The sequence below is a fragment of the Myotis brandtii genome, unplaced genomic scaffold (assembly GCF_000412655.1).
Source record: "Myotis brandtii unplaced genomic scaffold, ASM41265v1 scaffold311, whole genome shotgun sequence".
Classification (NCBI taxonomy): Eukaryota; Metazoa; Chordata; class Mammalia; order Chiroptera; family Vespertilionidae; genus Myotis; species Myotis brandtii.
This window is the reverse complement of record NW_005361913.1, coordinates 3,132,452-3,146,018: the sequence shown is the minus strand read 5'-3', so window position 1 is coordinate 3,146,018 and position 13,567 is coordinate 3,132,452. Positions and strand designations below refer to the sequence as shown.

Here is a 13,567-nt window from a genome sequence, read left to right as displayed (position 1 = left end):
TCTCAGGAAGTAGGAATAGGGGGGAAAAAGTAGGTTGGAGCAAGGAAAGTTAATTATGTGAGGTTATTTGACAGGAAATTACTAAATACAAACAGACAGAAGAAACACATTTTAAAGCAGGGTAGGAAATCTCAAGTTACTTCACTGTGTGTATTCAAAACCCCAAAGCAAATTCTCAAAATAGCAGTTCAAACAAAAGCTATCTTATCTGATAAAAGTATTTCAAACACAAAGGGAAATTTATATATTGGACAGGCAATCTTAAAATAAACCGATTTTGTTGATAGCACAGTGAATTTAATTGTGGGAAACCCCCCTCAGATGTCTGAATTTATGCTGTAAATGTTATGGATTTATTTTGAATCTGGCATTTCGGTTCCATAAAGGTGTGTCTGTCTGTGTATGTGTGTCACCCTGGAAAATTATGCGTGTGTGAAATGAAATGAAAGTACCTATATGTATGCTGCTTTCAGTATTAAATTTTTAAAAAGTTTATTATTAATAGTATTTCCAGGAGAGCATTATGTCAATAAAGCACAAAGAATTGAAAAGTGCTGTCTAAAAAGTTTATTTACAGAGCTCATATATTTTAAATGTTTTTAATTATTTTGAAATGTATATAATATTATTTGTTGTTCCTTTTCAACAGTTGGGAAAGTCTGCAGAATTTTTAAAAATTAGCCACACATACTTGGTAGTGTTTTTCTTTAAAAGACTAAGTGGTTAAGGAGCAGGACTTTTCCTACCCTTAATTACTTCTGGTTCGCTAATGGGCTACTGCTGAGCAGTCATTGTTAAAGGCTTAGAAAGGAAGGCCAAGTGGCTGTTGAATTTCTGGACCTTTTATTTAAGGCTGCCATCCACCCTTTCCCCCTTAAAACATATATACACACATGTGTGTGTTTATTCATTTACATTTATATGTGGGTTTTCTAAGGAAATGTAGAAGAAAGTCTATTTTCTAGCTCTCTATTGTGGGATTTTTCTAAAGATTTTTTAAAATAGTTGAGCTATTGAAGAGTCATGTCATAGAAGCAGTGTCTGGGTGAATGTAAAATTGCACAGTCTGTGGATAAAGTTACACATTCCAAGTTCAAAGAAAAAGCAATATTTTGAAAACATAAATGGAGCTCAAAGTCTGCATTCCTTTTAAAAGGCCAACACCTGTGGAAGGAATGCAGGTTGTTTCCACTTGACCTTCAAGTATGGAGCTGGGCGAGGTGCTTTAGATCTGATGGTGGTCGAGTAGGAGTGCCACTCTATACAGCGAGGTCTCCCGGGGCAGCACCTGTCCTGTCTGTTGTCAGGAAGGGGAAATATGGCAACAGTCAGGAATAGTTAGAGAGTGCCTCCTAACCCCTGCTTTGAAGAGCTTGCTTTGTATGCCACAAAGTCCCACGGTGATGGATGAGTGGGTGTAGATAATGTGAAATAAGCCATAACCCCTCCAAGCAATCAGGCTTGCATTTTACAAGTCCTGGGAAACCCCGGACAAACAGTATGAGTACACTTAGGCTGAGTCCTCTGTGAGTAGTAGTTGAAGATAAAGACATCATTGATGTTCCAGACAGATTCTCATCATGCATAAATCATTCCTTAGGATGGAATCAGCTGCCTTGAGTGGTGCTTCGACTCCTTGAGGCTGCTCACATTAGTTCTGCAGTTTATGGTGGTGTCTGAAGGACTAAATGCACAATTCAACATTGGGAAGAAAGTTACACATAGAACGTTCTTTTTGAATAAGGTTTTTATAAGTGCATACAACTTTTGATGGGAAAGTATATTGGTCGGGCTCATTTGTTGTTTATTCATTCATTCTGTAGTTGTTTATTCAACAAGTATTTCTTAATTGCCTCCTGTGTGCCAGGATCTGTTCTCAAGGCTGGGAATACAGTGTTGAGCCATAGCTGACATTGTCCCTTCTTAGAGCACATAGTTGACTGTCGTGTAGTCATGCCTCCTCTACAATTGGGCTTTGTGATCTTGGGCAAGTGACAAGTTCTCTCTACCTCAGTTTCTTTGTATAAATTAAATTTTTTCTCCCAGTTGACCCATAAGATCCTGTTCAGAGCTAATATTTTCTGGATACATACTTTCCCCCCCCCCTTTTCTTTTAATTTTTATTGTTTAAAGTACGACATAGGTCCTTTTATCCCCATGGCTTACTTAGTTTGATGTTCTAGCAAGTGACTGAATATGGTGGTTCTGACTAGATAGGTATATTCAGATCCAAGTCATTGATTGCATTTCTATGTGAAAATATACTTTTTCTGAGTATATCCCGAATTTGTATGTGCCAGCTGTTTAAATGTCAACACATGCACGCAGTTTCTGAAAACTCACCATTATTTTAAAGAGAAAGCATAGATTCCCATTTTTGCTGGGAACATTTCAACAGTTTTGAAGCTTGATCTTCAAACACAAAGGATCATTGTCATTAATATTCTGCCGAGACACTAGCCCAGGGCAGTTGAGTTGTGTTTAGTTGAAATTCAGTGCTAACAAAACTGTGCTTGGGATAGGGTTGTTAAAGTTTGTTGTTGTTCACAATTTAATGTTATTGGTAATGCTGATGAACTCAACCATTGATTATATGACCTGATTTTGTAAATAAAGTTTATTGGGACACTTCTTTACGCATTATCTATGGCTATACAGGCATAATTGTGAAGGTGGGAAAAGGTCCGTGTGGCTCATAAAACCAAAATTATTTAGTGTTCAAAAAATTTTTATTTTAGTCAATGACGAGAGAGAGAGAGAGAGAGAGAGAGAGAGAGAGATCAAATTGTTATTCCACTTATTTTATGTTTTCATTGGTAGATTCTTGTATGTGCCCTGACCAGGGATCAAACCTACCACCTTGGCCTATCAGGACAACACTCTAACCACCTGAGCTACCAGGCCAGGGCATATTTAGTATTTTTAATAGAAAGTTTGCTGATGCCTGGATTATAGAATATACTTGTAGAATTTAAAATCTCAAGCTCCTAAAGTTGTGTGTGACCATAATGTACTTTTTTTTTCTTTCAGGAAACGTAGTTTATATGCCTTCCCCCCCGCTCCCCGCCCCCTAGTATGCTTGTGAGAAATAAGCCTTGTTAATTTGTAACTTTTTTGAGATAGCAGAATTTGATAACTATATACCCCACAATTTTAATCTTTTGGGGGGGACTTTTAGTTTCCATGAGTTGGATCCACAGGGGCCTTGTTTACTTTAAAAGCTGGGAAACCTTATTGCTAAAGCATTTTTATTCTGTTAAACAATTGGTCCTATGGAGCTTCAGATCCTTGCTTTCTTCACATTTCAGCTGTGAGGAGAGATTAGACAAAATTTCAGCAGTGCGTAAGCACTCAGAGATACAGCTATAATCTTTCCTACACTTTTCCTGTGCAGTTTTCGGGGCTTTAGGGCTGATGGGTCTGGCCCACAGGAGTGCTGAAGTCAACATTTCAGAAAGCTGGCCTCAGTCTCAATCCAGACCATTCATCCAGAGGGCTAGGCCCCAGGCCTGGAGTGTAAACACAATGTTATACAACTAGGACTGCTGAGCACCTTCGGAGGAGGACCACTGGGGTCGCTCCCCAGCATTTTCTCAGGGGCGCAGGAGGGGTTGTGTAGACATCTCAGCTTCATTTTGAAAGGATTCACATGTCTACCACAACAGAATACATCCCATTAAGGGGAAACTAAAGAAGTTTTAGAATCCAGCAGCGCTGCTTTTATGGGTTCAAATTTGCCCATGACTCGTCCTAGCACATAATTTCTGAATAAATGTTGGTTTATTTAAAGTACAGGCTCTCTGGTATTTGAAGTGAACCAATGTAACATTTGTTTGGAGATTTCATGTTGACAACCATATGACCGAAAATTCTTAGTTTACTTCATCAACATTTAATGAGTGCCTCTTATACACTAAACATTTCCTGGCTTCTTGGAGCTTACATTCTATTGGGAGTGACTGATAGGTAAAATACTCTCCTAAAAAAGGAAGAGATGCCCAATAAGGCATGCACTTGGACCCTAAGCATGTGGTGAGGAGGGGGATGGAGACAGGGCCGTTCTGAGAGGGTTCCCAGAGCAGGAGAATTTATTCCGACTCATCCCTGGGGATATTCTTTTCTTTAGAAGGGAATACATACAGTGGTCCCCCCTTATCCACGGTTTTGCTTTCCGTGGTTTCAGTTTCCCTCCCTCAGCTGCCGTCTGAAAACATTAAATGGAAAATTCTAGAAATAATTCATAAGGTTTATATTGCACTCTGTGCTGAGTAGTGGGATTAAATCTCCCGCATCCCACTCCATCCTGCCTGAGATGTGACTCACCCCTTTGTCTGGTGTCTCCACACTGTATACGCTCCCCCACCTGTTAGTTCGGAGCTGTCTTGGTTATCAGATGGACTGTCTCTGTGCGGAAGTGCTGTGTCCCAGTAATCCTTATTTTACTTAATATTGCCCCAAAGCACAAGAGCAAAGATGCTGGCAATTTGGATATACCACAGAGAAGCCATAGGCACGTCCTTTAAGTGAAAAAGTGAGTGCAGTACAATAAAACATTTTGAGAGACCACATCACCTAACCTTTATTACAGTATATTTATTACAGTTATAATTGTTCTGCTTTATCATTAGTAACCTCTTTCTGCACCTAATTTATAAATTAAACTTATCGTAGGTTTATATGTGTCGCCAAAAAACATAACATTTATAGGGTTCTGCATTGTTCTTAGATTCAGGCATCCACCGGGCATCTTGGCACATGTGTCCTACAGATAAGCAGGAACTAGTACACGTATAAAGCACGTATACAGGCTTCTAGGACAGGCGTGGGGGCAGAAGGATCTTGGGGCGTCTCTACCCACCACAGTCCAACTGCACAGTTTTTCCCCTCTGCCTGGCCCTGCCTCTGAGGTCGAGACATGTGCAAGGACAGGTTGTGTAAGACAGACAGCTTCCATCCTAAGCATGAAGCAGGGGGAGGGATACACTGTGAAACACACCCAGACGCCCCAGCCATCACAGTGCCCCCCCCCCCTGTTTTGGATGGATTCTGCTCCTTGCCCTGGCCCTTCATAGACTCTCTTCCTTCTTCCCAGGAGATTTTATAATTAAATGAGATAAAGGCAGGAAATCTGTAATAAGTACTAACTTCCATGTATGCCAGGTTTTTTTTTTTAAAAAAAAAAACCCAACCCAGGAGGCAAACCCAGTCTGGTGGGAAGAGATCAAAGGGCAGCCGCGTGACCCGCTGGCAAAGGGCTCTTTTCCCAGGAGGCCCACATCCTGCCCTTCAGCGCGGACAGCAGAGGAGGAAGTGGTGTGCAGCGGCCTGGGTCTGAGCGAGGGCAGTTCTCAGGGACCTGGTCTCAGTGCCCGGGCTCCAGGAGCGTGGCCGTGAGTATGGGAAGGGCCAGCACACAGCTCCTTGTATTCATAAACACGGCTGCGGGAAGCGCGGTTTTAAATTACCACTCCCACCACTGCTCCCCCCTCTCGCCTCCCCCCTTCAATCCTGCAGAGATGTCAGGCCCAGATAGACCTTGGGTGGGGGACAGGCGGGGGAGAGCCCTTTCTGACAACCCCCTATCGAATAGCCAGAGAGCCTGCGGATTGGGTTGCAACAGGAATACCCTAATCTTGATCTCATTGTTTTTCCTCTCCCTGAGAGGGTGGGATTGGGTTTGGAGGTGGCTGGAGAGTGGGCCCTGGAGTTGCTGACACCATGTAAGGAAAACCTCCAAGGCTGCTTACTCCCATTTGGAGGGCTCAGCAAAAGGGCCGGCGAACAAGCCAGCCTCTGTTTTCTAATCCTTCCCGCTTCTGCTGGCGAATCCTACAAACGCAGGCAGGCCGGCCGGCAGCTGCGCAGAGGCGCTGTGCTGCTCTGGGGAAGGGAAGCTGAGTGTCGGCTTTGCTGGGCCCTGAAATTATTACCTGTGAGTGCAAGCAGGCCAGGCCGCTGCAGCCAGGCCTGGGGGAGTGGGGACCCCTCCCCTGCCCGGCTGTCAGCACTCTGAATGTCCACAGCAGGGGATTTACGCCTCCTCCCCGGCCTTGCAAGGCTTCTGAGGATATACTTAGCCATGACAATGCTGGTTTGGGAATTTCCCTAGGATGGGCCAGGACTTGTTTCCAAAATAACACCTTTCAAAGCATGCAGAGACTTAGAAATTAGATAATTGTGTGATATTTATAAAATGAATTACGTTGTGTTAACAAAGTCAGGACAGCTGTTTCTGACGCTGAAGTAAATAACACCTTATGATTCATTAAGGTTGGGGGCAAAGAGGCTTTTTAAAAAGTTGCTACTTTCCAGCTGAGTCTTTGCAAAAAAAAAAAAAAAATTGAGACAGCTCCCAAAGTAGGTAATACAGTTTCAAGTTAAAATGTTTATGTCTGCGTGTGCATGGCATGGTTACGTTGTCCTATTTCACTCGTAAAACACTTAGTGAGTATCTAAAATATGCTTATACATGTATGCAGAGAGACACAGAGATAATACTTTACTGCTCCCGTCCTCCATGAATTCCCAGCCTAGTGAGGGAGACAGATGTATAAACAGATAATTGCAATTCAGTGAACTAAGTGCTAACAGAAGGATAAAAGGAATGCTATGATGGTGTGAGGGCTATATCCATTTACAGTGCAAATGGAAAGGAGGGAACGGCTACACACAGGAAGTGACATTTGAGCAGGATTTGATGGAGGAGGGGTCACTGCGAAAGCAGAGAAGGATGTGGCCTTCTTTCGGCTCCTCTTCTTCACCAGCCTCCTCTTACCTCAGGGCCTTTGCACATCCATTCCCCTCTGTCTGGAAAGCTGCTCCCATCGCTCTTCCTCTGTTCAGTCCTTTAAATCCCAATTCCTGTGTCACTTCCTTGGCAAGCCTGACTTTCTAAGTCAGATCCTCTCTCTTACGAGTGCTCACTCATCACGCACTCTCCCTCTGAGCAGTTACCACAGCTGCGCTTTCACACTATCTGCATGGTTATTTGAGTATCTGTTTTTCCCACTAGGCAGAGATTGGGTCTTTTGGTTCAAGTTTGTTTCTTGACGAAAGACATACTTGTTGAATGAATTAGATGAAGATGCAGGTGTGAAAAAAACAAACGTGTATTCAGACAGCAGCAAGTAGCTAGGAATGCTGGCTCTTAGGGTATGTGAATTGTGAGAGGCAGAGGATTGAGTCATTTCAGGAACTTGGACGATCTAACTTGTTTATGTGCTAGCTCATTTAATGTTTTTCAGCATAAAAATACCTTTTTAAAGATCTGTCTCTTAATTATTCCATTATTAAGTTGAAGATGAAGTATTAAAAATATAAAAGTGGTTGTTTGCATGTGGTTTGGGGGCTCAACTATACTTTTAAAAATTATAATTAAGGTGTACCATTCAGAGAGAAAAATACACAATGCATCGTCGCACAGCTAGATGAATTACGACAAGGTGAACGTATATGTAACTCCCACACAAGTCACGAGTAGGTGGGCTTCCTGGAGCCTGAACTGTAAACACCAGTGTGTGTACTGAGCCAGGAGAGGAAGGATGAGATGGAAGAGTCCCTGTCAGACTCTAAAAGGGCAAGCTTTCTGGAGAAGACAGGAGGGGGATTCTCTTCCAGCACACTCGTGAACTTGAGAAGTGGTATGAGAGCGATGCAAACCTCACCATTTCCCCATGCATCCCCAAACAGGGCTGGAGAGTTCAGGGCCAAGGTTGAGCTGAGATGCAGAGGGGCATGAGGATTTTTTTTTTTCCCAAGGAGTCACTGGCATCTGTCTGTCTCCTCACAAGGAGCACTGTTTTCTTAGCACCTTCTTCGGTGTGGAGCCCAGGAGCGGAGTTTAGATCTTGTTACCCCAGCATTCTGTAGGGAGCAGTGTTGACTTAGAGCTTCCAGCACACAGGTGACTTTGGAGTCACCTGTGACACAGTGGATCTGGAATACCAGGGTCTGAGTACTTGATCTGTCACTTAGTAGCTGGGTGTTCTCTAGTCATTTTTAGTTAATTTTTATATCTCACTTTCCTTATTTATCAGGTGGAGATAATAATGCAATTGACTAATAGTAGAGTTATTGTGAGATTGATGCATTCATACTTGTAAAGTGATGATAACACAAGCATATAGTAAGCACTAAATAAAAAGAAAGAGACTCTAGTTAAAAGGACCTTCTTGTTTTTGTCTTACAGTGATGTAGATATCCCTAATGGGATACCAAAGTAATATGAGGACTTTTGAGAGATAAGATCAAAGGAGACACAATAGTGTAACTTTGGTAGAGGAAAAAGGATGTGTGAGAGGAACAATGGTCTTTGTAAATAATACTAAAAACAGGACCTGGTTTTCTAGACTAGGACTTTATATACATAAATGGTAGAGTCATGGATAGGGATGGAATGTGTCTCAGGATGAAACAAGAAGAATGCATCTTGAGAGGGGATATCAATTTGATCTTAAAGGTCATAAGCTAACATTTGTGTTGGTAGTTGGGGAACGGGATACCATAAGGAGACTGTAAGAATGGGGAAAGCAACAAGAATGATCTAGGAAGAACAACCTCAATTCCTCAAAGAAACGTTAGGGAAAGGAGATGAGTATTTATGACTCAGATATCTAAACTGAATGCAGATTATGGCTTAAAGAATAAGAGAATTGGAAATTAACCTAGATAGGTAAAGTAAATTATCTAGGTGGTACTGAAGTAAAGAGGTACTTGTTCTTGGATACCGTAGTAGAAAGAGGGAAGATAGAAAGGAAGAATACACACACACACACACACACACACACACACACACACACATATGTATGTATGAACAAACATCTTTCTTCCATGTCAGGTACTGTGTTTAGAGGGTTCCGCTTATTATTTAGTTCTATTCTGAAAACAATTCTGACAACTCAATATCATTAGCCCCATTTTGCAGATAAGGAAACTGAGGCTGAGAAAGTTAACTACTTTGGGCAACGTGTTAAATACTAACTGGGGAGTAGACCTAAGGCCGAATTTCAGCCTAAGACTCCTATTCTATTCTATTGATTCTCTTTTATTTATTAAGGAGAGATTCACCTGTACTTAAAAGCAAATTTTATTTTTATAGATAGAAACAGTGAAAACAGCATTTGGGGAAGAATAAAAAGGCAAGAGAAAGAAGTGATAATATTGTGGTCATACACCAAAGAGTGCCAGGTCACATGGAGGAGTGTTTGTATGATGTTTTTTAAAGCTTGAGTTACACAATTAGCATAGTAAGATGACATGAGGGAGGTGAGACTTAATATGTCTGGACCTTTGCAGTGAATCTCATTTTTGCTAGAACAGCATATGGTAAAATCTAGACTTGCCTTTTGAACAGTTATTATCCCTTGAATGTTAAGTAAATAACCAAGACTCTCAAGTGCAAAGTTTAATTTAACAAATATAGAAACTTCAAAATTGTTTTGGGATGGCAGAAACCTGGGGAAAAGTTACATGATTTCAAAGCCCAGAACACTGGAGAAAAGAGTTAGGTACAGTTACAGCTCTACCTCAGAGGCCAAATGGCTAAGAGACTTTTGGTTGAAAGCCAGTTCTCATTGTGCGTAGCTGTTCCTTGTAGTGTTTTGTTATGAAGACTTTTAAGACCATGAGTTTGAAAAGTCGGTTTCTGTGGGTGTTTGAATAAGGAAGATGGCTTCATATGTGCAAAGTCTGACCTAACCTTTTTTTTTTAATATATTTTATTGATTTTTTTACAGAGAGGAAGGGAGAGAGATAGAGAGTTAGAAATATCGATGAGAGAGAAACATCGACCAGCTGCCTCCTGCACATCTCCTACTGGGGATGTGCCCGCAACCCAGGTACATGCCCTTGACCGGAATCGAACCTGGGACCTTTTAGTCCGCAGGCCGACGCTCTATCCACTGAGCCAAACCGGTTTCGGCATGACCTAACCTTTAAGAGCAAGATTCAACCTAAAGAAGACATATGAACTAGATTAAAAGGTTTTTATTAGCTAGTATGTTGAGGTACTTTGTTCATATCATGTCAGGCTTTTCCCCACCCAATGCTGCTGCAGTTTATTTTTAAAATCATAAACGAAGGCATTTCTGTTTGTTTTTACTAAACTCCATTATGCAAGTTAGGACCATTGCTCTCTCATCTCAAGATTTGATTCAGTGGATACGTATGTAAAGGCTCTGGTGTGCAGAACACTGTGCTAAAGAATGTAGAGAGGTCACTGGTGTGGGAGTCTCAGGGAGTCTGTGGTGTAGTGATAAGTTATAAAATCACACAACAAAAACCAAATGGCCATCATGGATGATCTCGGTGTGTGTGTTAGAAGAGGGATAGAATATATTCAGTTGTGTGCAGTCAGGAATGATAGCCAGATGACCTCTACACCGAACAATGGGTACACTCTGTCTTTCAGTGCCTTATACAAAATCGACAAGAATAGGCACATAATAGATGATCAAGTGTCTTAGGGGAAATTTTAAAATAGGTCTTGAGGGAAGTCAGAGAAGTCAGAGATTTTGTTGTTTTAGAAATGATGGGATGGGAATGTAAGATATTCTAAGGGCCGGTACAGGTAAATACAGAGCTCCAAATCAGAGAGCACTTCAGTAAAAATGAATTGCTTAGTGTTTGTGGTCTTTGGGGGCATGCGTTTGAATTGTAAATAATATTTGCAATTTCACATTTTCTGCATTTATTTACTCTTAATGCCATTCAAGTCATGGGAATAAATATTGAGCAGGACAGATCAAGCAGAGACTAAAGATACTCTTCAATCTTCAGATCTTCAATCTGATATTTTCAGATGTGCTTAAATGCTCGCTGGGAAGCATTGCGCAGCAGGCTTTCATCTGGGATTATTTTCCTTCTGCCTAAGAGCTCCCTTTAGAATTTCATTAGTTCAGGTGTTCTGGTGATAAGATCGCTCAGATTTTATTTATAGGACTGTATTTCCAAAGGGTATTTTCACTGGCTACAGAATTCTTGGCAGTTATTTTCTTTCAGTGCATTAATGATATCATTTCTGATACCATGTCTTCTGGTTTACTGTGATTATATTGGGAGTCTGTTGGTCTTATTTTTGTCATTTTAAAATACCCTGTCTCCCCCCGCCCCCCTCCACTTTTAACCCCCTCCTCCTTCCTGCAGCTTTAATAGTGTTCACTTTGTCTTTGTGTTCCAGCAGTTGGAAGGTTTCATTTTTGTCTTTGATTTTCAGCAGTTTTACTCTCATGGTCTAGGTGTGAATTTCCTCAGATTTACCTAACTCAAGGTGTGCAGCACATCTTGAATCCGTGGCTGGATTTCTTTGATCAGTTTTGGAAAATTCTCAGTCATTATCTCTTCAGATATTGCTTTTGCCCCATTCTCTCCTCACTTCTTCTGGGTTCTAATTCCATATGTATTAACTTGGGTTTCCAATGTTGCTTTTCCTTTTTCTCTCCATGCTTTGATCTGGACACCTCCTCCTGATGAAGCATCCAGTGATCTTTGATGCAGCATCCCTGATACAGGCAGGGATCTGACTATTCCAAAGGTGGTCTATGGTCTTCGTGAAGTGGCTCAGCGTCTGGTTTATTATGCTTACTCCTTTGGTTCAGACCTTTGGGATCCCAACAGAAGGTCTGGGTTGTTTTCAGGAGCCCTTTTCCTTAGCAGGCCATGACCTTCAATTTTTGCCTGCCCTGCTCTGTGAGACTGTGCAACTTCTTAGTCTTTTGAGTCTTTGCAATAGAATCCACAAATGTGTTAAAGAGGAGACCAATGTCAAGCTCCCTTCTCTCCACAGTCATGGCCCTTCAAGTCTTTGTACCTTCTTAGTCCTCTCCTGCCTTCAAACAGAGTCTGTGTAATAATGCTTTCCCCTGGTTATTTAGTTCTGTGTTGAGAAGGTTGGTCTGATCTAATGTGGTTTATTATACTGAAGTAGAAGTTGAGATGGTCTCAACTTTAAGGTGGTCTAATTCTAGGTGTTTTGATACCTTGATACTTTATTCCAACAATTTCAAATGCTGGCTTGCCATTAACCTGGCTGCCCTTGTCTGTCAGAAGTTTTTGATCAAGTTATTGGAAATTTTTCTTGTGGTCATAAAAACATCACCATGTCATATGCTTGCATTTAAGGATCGCATTTATAAATTTTGCTTCTATAATCTCATTTGATCTTTACAACAGCTACATGGTGTCAAACATTAAATTGAGTCTATATTAATTTATCTCTAGTTAGTGAAATGAATATTCCGGGAAATGGGGATAGAGAGAAGGGAGTATTTTAGGGGAATTTAAAGTTAGATTTTTATAGGACTTGGTGACCAACCGATTATGGAATGAGAAGGGAGTGATCATTTTTCTTGTATAGACTGAGAAGGTGGTTCTGCTTTAAAGAAAAAGACTATATTAAGAGGAGAATTAAGGTTTGGCAGGGTCAATAATGAATAAAGAAAATTAGTATTGAATTGTGCTCCCAGAAGGGGGGAGTTACTATGGTTGAGTGAAATTGCTGTTGGGCATGTTAAGGATGAGGAAAGGAAAAGAGGAGGAGGCAGGGCAGTGTTGGGGGAGAGCCAAAAGTAGCTCTCTTTTCCTTCCCTGTCCCCTCCTCCTCCCCCTCCTCCCAAGTCCTATTAATTGAGGGCTTACAAAGTGCTGGACACTGTGCTTTGTTTGTATATACATTCTCATTTAATCTTGAACCCTATAAGGTAATTACATTGTGATTCCATTTTATAGCCTCGTCCATATGTCCGGTGTTGGTCCAATACCTTAAATGAAGTCAAATGGTGAAGCATGAGGTCATGAGATCGATGCCTAGAACTGAGTCTGAGTGAGTGCTTTAGCATTTCAACCTGAGAACAATTGGCCCAGCAAAGTGCATATTTTGGAATCTTGTATAGGCAATCAAGGGTGAGTGAGAGCTGGATAGGAGGTAGAGAGAGTGGGGCAGGGGGAACCGTTGGGGCTGCTTCCGTAGCATGTTGTGTAATAAAGTCCTCTACTGAATGGAACCAGCAGGAAGAGAAGATGCGTGGCTGTGAGATTTCAAAGCTAGAAAGGTCAGGACTCAGGGACTGTGAAGCTCTGAAAGGTGGAGGAGAAGAATGTGAAAAAGAAGGTTTTAAGCCTGGGGACAGAAGCGCCTGCTTACTGCTCTTTCCCTGGTGATGTCCTCTGTGCTTTCCTACTCTCCTAACTCCTCAGTGAATGCCTCCTGTCTTTAAGACTTCATTCAAATGCCTGCTCTCAGCCAAGTCTTTCCTGCCACCTCTCACTCCTCCTCCCACGCTAGGATGTAGCTCATCTCTACTGTGGCAGCTTTCCTTGAAAGCTTTACTTCTATACAGTAGTGAGGTTCTCTCTTCATTTCTTCCCTTCTTTCCTCCCCTCTGTGTTCTGTAAAACAAACAAACAACCCTTCCCAAAGCTACTTTTTAATAAAATACATAGTGATGAGCAAAAGTAGGTTAATAATAACAATAAGTAATACAATCTACACTAATAAAAGAGAAACATGGTAATTGGCGTACGACCGCTACCCTTTTCATTGGCTAATCAGTGAGTATATGCAAATTAACTG

At 41.5% G+C, this 13,567-nt stretch overlaps 1 long non-coding RNA gene across 1 annotated transcript in view; it reads left to right on the top strand.

Moving 5' to 3' along the window:
* Nucleotides 1–5,296: 5,296 nt before the first annotated feature.
* Nucleotides 5,297–13,567, top strand: part of LOC102257618 — a 31,374-nt gene continuing 23,103 nt past the window's right edge. Inside the window, exon 1 of the long non-coding RNA XR_313802.2 lies at nucleotides 5,297–5,390. This is a non-coding gene — a long non-coding RNA (uncharacterized LOC102257618). The remainder of the gene's footprint in view (nucleotides 5,391–13,567) is intronic.